Genomic DNA, 8266 nt, shown 5'->3' on the forward strand with positions numbered 1-8266 from the left:
CCTGGAATGCATTCTATACCTATCATTCTGTAAATTAAAAATCCAAGTGAATATTTTCTTTTCCTCAGATAGTTCCAACTATCTGATGAGATGTCTTTGGGGAGTTTTCCCTGAATTAAACATAGATTTCTTTCCCATGATCCTCTTCTCCTTTTACTCTTCATCTCATTCATTCCCAATTACTTTCTTTCTCATGATAGTGGAAGTTAAAAAGGGTAGGACATGCAGAGAATGTTTTAGATGTAACCCTTCCCGCCTGAGTTAAAAAGCAGCATTTGGAAAAGTTTATGTTACAATTTTCTGACATCTTAAATAGAAACCTTACTGAGATTAGTTTTTGAAAAAACATCAATAGCAACAGAAACACTAAAAATTACTTTAATAATTTAAAATGCCACTTTAATTATAATGGGAAATTATGAAGTGCTCTCATTTCAGAAAGCAACTGAACTTGATTGACTTACTTAAGGAATGCCAAGCTGTATTTGTTAATTGCTGTAATCTACAGAAGTACAATGTAATGTAAGGTGCAAAGAAAAGATGCTATTCAAACCTCACGATGTCTGAAAGACATCCTGGATATGAGCTAGGTAACAGAAATAACTTTTTGTTTTCTGAAATTAAAACTATATTTGTATACAAGAGATAATAATTAAATTTCCATTGACATAGTATCTTACAACTTATATTTTTAAAATTTAATTTTATCCCAAAATACTTTTCAATAGTCCATTTTTATTTCTGTCAGTAAAGATGATAGAGTGGATGATTATTGTTGATAGAACAAACGGCTAACTTTAAAAAAACTATATATTTTACATTCTAGCTTCTTCAGAGTAATAAATTAAAAGACACTTAAAAATTAAATAAAAATAATCTTTGTATGAAGAGTTTTTTCTCTCTACTTACCCTGTCTTATTTTATAAACTGAGTCATGATTTTGTTTGGGAAAACAATATGCCCAAACTTGTGTTTCTTTTTTGCCATAAGTTTGCTTTTCCAGGCTTCCTTGCAGCTAGGAGTGGCTGTGTGACAAATATTTGGCCAATAAGACACAAGAGAACATGCTGAAAGTTTCTCAAAAATTAGCATTGCCTCTTTCTTGTTCTTTGTACTTCAAACATGGACATAAGTAGAGGTGAAGAGACCATCTTTCAACCATGAGGCAAAAATGCATAAATACAAAAGCTCTGCAAAGCATGGTATAATGTAATAGTTTTGATAATGATATAAACTAATCCTTAGACTGCTTATCTCTAGGTTCCTGGTTAGGAAAATAATAAATGTCCTTATGACTTAAGCCAGTTTTATTCAATACACACAAGTTAGTTACTTGTATCTGGGTGTACTGCTTAGTGGTGTATTCCCAAATGAGTTTTCAAAGCATGTGTTTCAGCGAAGGAGAGGATGTGTGATCCACATGTCAACCTATGAATAATCTTATATCAGGAAAGCATGGGCCATTTATTTTTCTATCTTTCAGAAGTTATTTCATAATTTCTTGATTATAAGAAAGTATTTTTAAAATCGAGACCATATTCCTCTTTAATTTTACCAAGTACATTTTATATTTCTGAGACATTTATTTTCATAATTGCAAAGTTTGTATTTATATGTAGCAATTACTTAATTGCATAAAAATTTACCAAAAGCCTGACAGGTAAAACATGTTTGAAAATATATCCTTCAACAGAAAACACTTCTGGATGAAAAATATCATTTGTAATTATTGTGATTGCTGAAAATGTTACTGAGTTATTCAGAACAATTAATATCCTTGTCGACAACTATAAATTCTATTCACACCAAAGAGAAAGATCCCCTATCAAAAAATATATTAAAATAATTTCTACTCAAAAGTAAATAATATGTTCAAAGTATTTCAATATGTCCTGTAATAAATGCTGAAACAATGTGGGAATGTTTGCATTTGTTACCACTCCCCCACACACATATATAACCAATGCAAATATTTTCATATTTATATATAAATATTTACACATATTTATATTTGTTCCCAATGTGCACTGGGATACACTTGTTATTATGGTATTTAAGTGATTTTAGACACAATAGACTTGATTCATTTTTAGATTTTGGAAAGGAAATTCTTTTTTTTTTTTTTCTTTGCGGTGGGATCCTCCCAGACCTGGGCACGAACCCGCGTCCCCCGCATCGGCAGGCGGACTCCCAATCACTGCGCCACCAGGGAAACCCTGGTAAAGGAAATTCTTTACTACTACAGTGACTTTGAAGATCTAGGAATCAATATTAGGACTTATCAAAATTTTAATTCAATATATGTTGAATTTAGGCTTTCTGAATGAATGCTTTGGATGGTAGTTAGTGAAATGAGTTAAAGAGTTTTCAGTTGTTCATTACTTTTGAAACTTAGCTGGAAAAACTTTCAAGAAGTCATGTTTCCCTTTTTTTTTTTTTTTTTTTTTTTGCGGTACATGGGCCTCTCACTGTGGCCTCTCCCATTTGGGTGCACAGGCTCCAGACGCGCAGGCTCAGCGGCCATGGCTCACGGGCCCAGCTGCTCCACGTAATGTGGGATCTTCCCGGACCAGGGCACGAACCCGTGTCCCCTGCATCGGCAGGCGGACTCTCAACCACTGCGCCACCAGGGAAGCCCATGTTTCCCTTTTTTAATTAAGTGAAACTATGATGGGAACTCAAAGTTTTCATAATTTTTATTCTTGTTACTTTGTGAATTTATCTGAATGTGATACTGACATTCATTTTAAACTTTTGTAATGCAAATAAATTGGATTCCAGTAAGTTATAAGAACTATGCAATACAGCAATTTAATACATTTTAATACAAATATTGTAATATTCCAGCCTCAATTTTCCATTATTTGGGCAAGTGGAACAAAAGAAATAAGTTAAAGATAATCATCCCTTTGGTTTCCACAGACCACTTTTTTTTTTTAAACAGTGGTTGAGTAATATGGTAAGTCAATAAAAGAGAAAATAAAACTATGAATTTTTCTCTTCAACAGATGAATTATATAAATTTTAAATATAATGATTACATACATTGAATGAATAAATATACATTATCTTTGTGAAAAATAAAGCATATTTTGAAAAGGATTAAGAAAACTTAAGAAAAGTATTTCCCAAAATAATAAATTTTGGGAAATAGAGAAAAATGGATTTGTAAATTACTGTATATAAGCCTGAATTTTTCCCTGTAGTTACAGGTCTGGTAAAAAAAATTCCTTTTTATAAATTCTATTATGTTTTATGAATTTATTTTATAAATTCTATTTTTTGGCTACTAATTTGGTTGTCTTCACTACCAACACGGTACCTTCTCAGATTGAAAAATTCTAAATTATCTCTGGGAAACATCTCAAGTGGTACTATAAGATATTGACAGGTTCTCATTCATTTCTTCTTAACTTAAGCCCTTACTTTAGTTAAACCATGTATAATATGATATGCAATAAACTTAATCATTAACAGTTTTTACTTTTAGTTGCAAGATCTGAGTGAAACAGACAATTCCTAACTCTTCTCTACTCTCTCATATAGTTAATATGGGGTAGATTGGGAAAAGTCTTGCCTAAACCAAGCCAGGTAATCTGTGTATAGACCTTTCAAGAAAAATCAGAAATTCAATGAGGTGAAAATGAGTTTTCAGCTGAAATTGGTAAGAATGAGTATGCAGTTAAAACAATCTCTTAATCATTTTCATTATGAAGAAAGAACATAAACTTCATTATCAAATGAACAGGGAGAAAGCTAGGTCTTCATGATAGGGAGTTATGTGGGAGTGCCTCTTAGAATTCTTTTCTTCTCAAACAAACCTTCCCACATGGAACAAAGAAGCTAATGCCTTTCCTCTCATCTCTCCCCTTGTCCCTACTGTTTTTAATAATGTATATCTGACATGCTAACAATATAGCACATGTCCTTTCATTGTTGACTGATTTGATAATGGCAGTCTGATAATGGCTTAAGAGGAATGATAAATGGAATCACATATCCAGGGTCTCCTTTGTTGACAGTATAACCAGGAGTGTATTTCCAATTTGCAGTTTGGTGCTACATCTTTAGAAGTGCCACATTTGTTTGATATCCACTTGGTGCTGTGCCATTAATCTACCAAACTCAGGGGTCAACTGTTCCGACAACGTGTGAATGAGGAATCAAAGATATGGACATTGCAGAAGTTTGCGAAAAACAAAAGAAACAGTTTGTTTCCCAGGGTGGTTTTTTTTTTTTTAATCTCCAGATGTAAAATAATAAAATAGCATTCTGAGAAAATCTAAGTATACCATATGATATGTACACACGCTTTATACCATCTATAGATTTGGCCTGAAAAATGTTTCATGTTTTCCATAGTGAATGAAGAATCAATCTACTCTATGTTTTACCATTTGGAATTAATCCTAGACCAATTACTTTCCAGATTATTCTCACAATTTTTCTGCATCTCAAACTCTTCTTTAGGGGAAAATACATCTTTTCAATAATTTAAACTTTTTTCTACTATTAACATGTGTTACTTGGGCAGTAATAAAAAATTGTGTTTAAAATCTAAATTGTAAACTTTGATAAAGACCTTCAAAAAGAAAAGTCTATGATTACAAAAATCAGAAAAGGCTAATGTTAGAATATTAACTTTTCCCAGCCAATAGTAACATGTTGTTTTCATAAAGTTCTCTTTCTGATTAACCAAAATGCATTACATTAATAATATATCTTTTGTCTTACATAAAGTGATAGTGAATGAAATTAAGCCTTTTCTGGTGTTGAGGACATATTTACAGTTAAGAGACTCAAATTCATCTACAAAACATTTGTCTTTTTAGGATTCATATATATGTATATATACATATATATGTATATATACATATCATATATATGTAGTTTGTTACTTTCTCCTGTTTTTCCTTTATGAATTTTAAAAATGAGATTAAGCTACATATACATGACATATTCTTTTAACATTAATGATTATCCCTCAAAATACTGTGGTACAAATGAATACTCTAGGTAAACTTACTTTTTATTCAAACATCCCTTCTATTAGAATTGATTTTAATTTTAAGATAAAAGGGCATGAAGACTTTTAGTAATACTCTTAGCTGTATACTCAAACTGTCCAATAAAATATAATATAGACACATTTAGGATATGATGTTCTGTGCACATGGGGTTACCGGAACTTATGTGGATTTTATTTTTGTTATGATTGTCTTTGCTGAGCTGCTATACATAAGAAGGAAAGGAAAAAATGTTATGTATCAGTTTAGTAAATACCATTTAAATTAATGTTTGAAGAGAACAGGTGAAGAAAATGACTAACAATTTGTGAAACAAATGATTAGCCATAAGTATAGAGAGGTATTAAATTAATAAGTCTGCTATGCACTAATTTATGTCAACTCAATGGAAACTCTTAAGTGAAAACTTGCTAACAAAAGAAACTTGTTAATGAAATATTATTTTATTCAAAGCCTAAACACTTAAAAAGGCTTTTGTACCCACCTCTCATGGGAAAATCTACCAACCTTAAAGCTTCTGCAATAAATAACCCATTTTAACTTTTTGCTTTCCAATATGCATTTTCAGGGTGGACAAATACCTTAATGCATTTCCTCTGAAAATAACACCTTAAGTCAAAGTGTACATTCTTTCTTTCAAACGGTTTTTAGAATTCATGCAACCCTGTAGTTATATAAAAATATATATATATATATATTTCGAGTGCAAAAGTAGGCTGTAAAAAACCATAAGTTTTGAGAACAAACTTTGTTTTTAAATTAATTAGTTATTTATTTAGTTGCACCGGGTCTTAGTTGTGGCATGTGGGATCTAGTTCCCTGACCAGGGATTGAACCTCGGCCCCCTGCATTGGCAGCCTGGAGTCTTAACCACTGGACCACCAGGGAAGTCCTGAGAACAAACTTTTAATAAGACCTATACATAAATTATGAGTTTAGCAAAAGGTTCTCATGAAGTCTTGATGTGATAAGATTTTTCTTGCAACAGCAACTTTAATTGCACTGTATCATGAGACAAAGGTGAGTTTTTATTAGGGAAGAAAGGTAAAGATTATTGTCTTTCTCTGGGTAAGGAAGAAGGGCAATATTATCACCAGGGAAGCTTCCAAGTCCAAGTCAAGTACAAGTGTAACAGTTTACCCCTGAAATGAATACTCCTTTCACCTCCTGAATAGCTAGACACTGTATTTCTAGGTTTCTGATAGTATCTCTCAATAGACATAGTTTAACTTGAATGTTACAATGTCTTTCATGCCAAAGATGTCTCTAAATCTTAATAGGGTTAAATTTTATCTTACAATATCCTATTAATTAAATGGAACTTTTAATTGAAATGCATAGCTGAATTTTTATAAAGGTATGTAAATGTTTTAATTTTCTCTCCCGTGACTGTGATATTGGTAATAACAAATGTTTTTATTTGGGATAAAAAGTAGAACTTAAGTTTATAATAAGTATTACTCTCAAAAGACACATCTTTACAGAAGAAATTAAAATTGTATCATCTTTAACTCATTTTGCACATCAAAAAATCAAGGTTGCCTTGCCAATATTCTTTCAGAGTTTATTTATTTTCTTTTCCTAAACATATGCATTTTGAAGAAGATGCTACTTGACAGAGAACTGTTTATGAACTTTCCTTTAACATAATTTTTATGAGAGAAGAGTCATCCATCTTTTCACAGAAACAATGGAGTATAAGTGTGATATAACAGGAAAGAGTAAATAGGAACCACCAAGCAGAATTAATACAGCAGCAGGGTAGCAAATTCACTTATATTAAAATGTAGGTACAAAAAGAAAAGTAGCTTCTTTTACTTTAATTTTTCCATAAGGCCAAAACCCACTAAACAAGAGAGATAGCTTAGCAATTGAAAAAAATAATAATATTTCAGTATTTTCTAGTTTAAAGGTCTCTTTTTTGTTAAAAGACTGAAACTGTCATCCGCAAAGCCGATGCATTAACAATTCCCAGGAAATAAAAATAGAATCTGGGTAATAAAATAAAGTCTAACCTTTTCTTTTCCTTTGTGCTTAGTGCAGTCTCACTTGCTTGCAGGGCACTGCGTACAGAAGCCTCACACCGAGCACATCAGGGAGAAATGGTTACACGTGCACCTCAATCAGACGCCGCAGAAGCACCGCACACGTCACTCAATTCAAGATGGCGGCGGCGGGCCGTGTGCAGAGACGCTGCACCCGGCACTGCGATCTGCGGCGTGAGCAGCGCAGCTGCATCCGCCCTGCGAGAGCTCCACCCCCTCCCCTGCTGACGAAATCCCCATAAAGCAGCCCCGCCCACAGCCTGTCAGGAGAGCTTGTGCTCTCGAGCAGGAGCTTACAAGTCTCTGTTCTCTGATCAGAGAATAAAACTTTCCTTTGCTTCTGAACTGAACTCAGTCTCCTGTTGGCTCCAGAGACACCAGGTAGGAGGAGCCTTGTTGGGCCCGACTTGAAAAGGTCAGTAACAAACATATTAAAAGTTTCTTTTCTAACTCTCTTTCTTCAGGTAAATGCTCTTTCAGGTTTTATCCTCTTTTCCTTCCCCAGCCCCCGAGAGGATTGTGGGTATGTTTGGGTAGGGAGAGTGTGTTTAGCAACAGGGCAGCAGGCATTCTTCAATGCAGAATCTTCTGGATCTTCCTTGTCTTTCCTTTGGAGTGGCTGGAGAAATCTAGTCAACCTGATTGAGTGGCAATCTTTCTTCACATTATATTCAACTATTAACCTAAAGCAGCAAGCCTTGTGGCCAAGCCATCATAGATAACATGGTTTCTTCTCTACTTTGTGGAAGAAACTTTTTAATCTGATTCCTCTGGATTTGTCTCTTAATATGTCAAAGAAAGGTAAAAAGTTCTGTTCACTCAAAACCTGACTTTGCAAAATTATATTTTGAATGCCATCTGAGGAGTACTATTTATCCTTTTTTTTTTGCATACCTCTGGCAACAACCTTAATTATCCTTTATTAAATCTACTACCTTGAGATTATTAAGAAACAAAGTGATATTGATAAAAATACAGAAGGAAAACAATACATTTAATACATTTTTAAAACACATATTTGAAGTGAAGATGATGTGGGTTTAAAAATAATTAAAATAAAGCTGAAAGTTAATAATGGTTCCCTTAATTAGCTAATCAATTGATTTCCTTACCCAAAAAACACTGAGTGTTCATATATTCTAAATAGTGTTCTACATCCTGGAAATACATCATTGAACACAACACACAAAGCTT

This window comes from Mesoplodon densirostris, chromosome 5 (genome assembly GCF_025265405.1).
Source record: "Mesoplodon densirostris isolate mMesDen1 chromosome 5, mMesDen1 primary haplotype, whole genome shotgun sequence".
In the NCBI taxonomy this organism is placed as follows: Eukaryota; Metazoa; Chordata; class Mammalia; order Artiodactyla; family Ziphiidae; genus Mesoplodon; species Mesoplodon densirostris.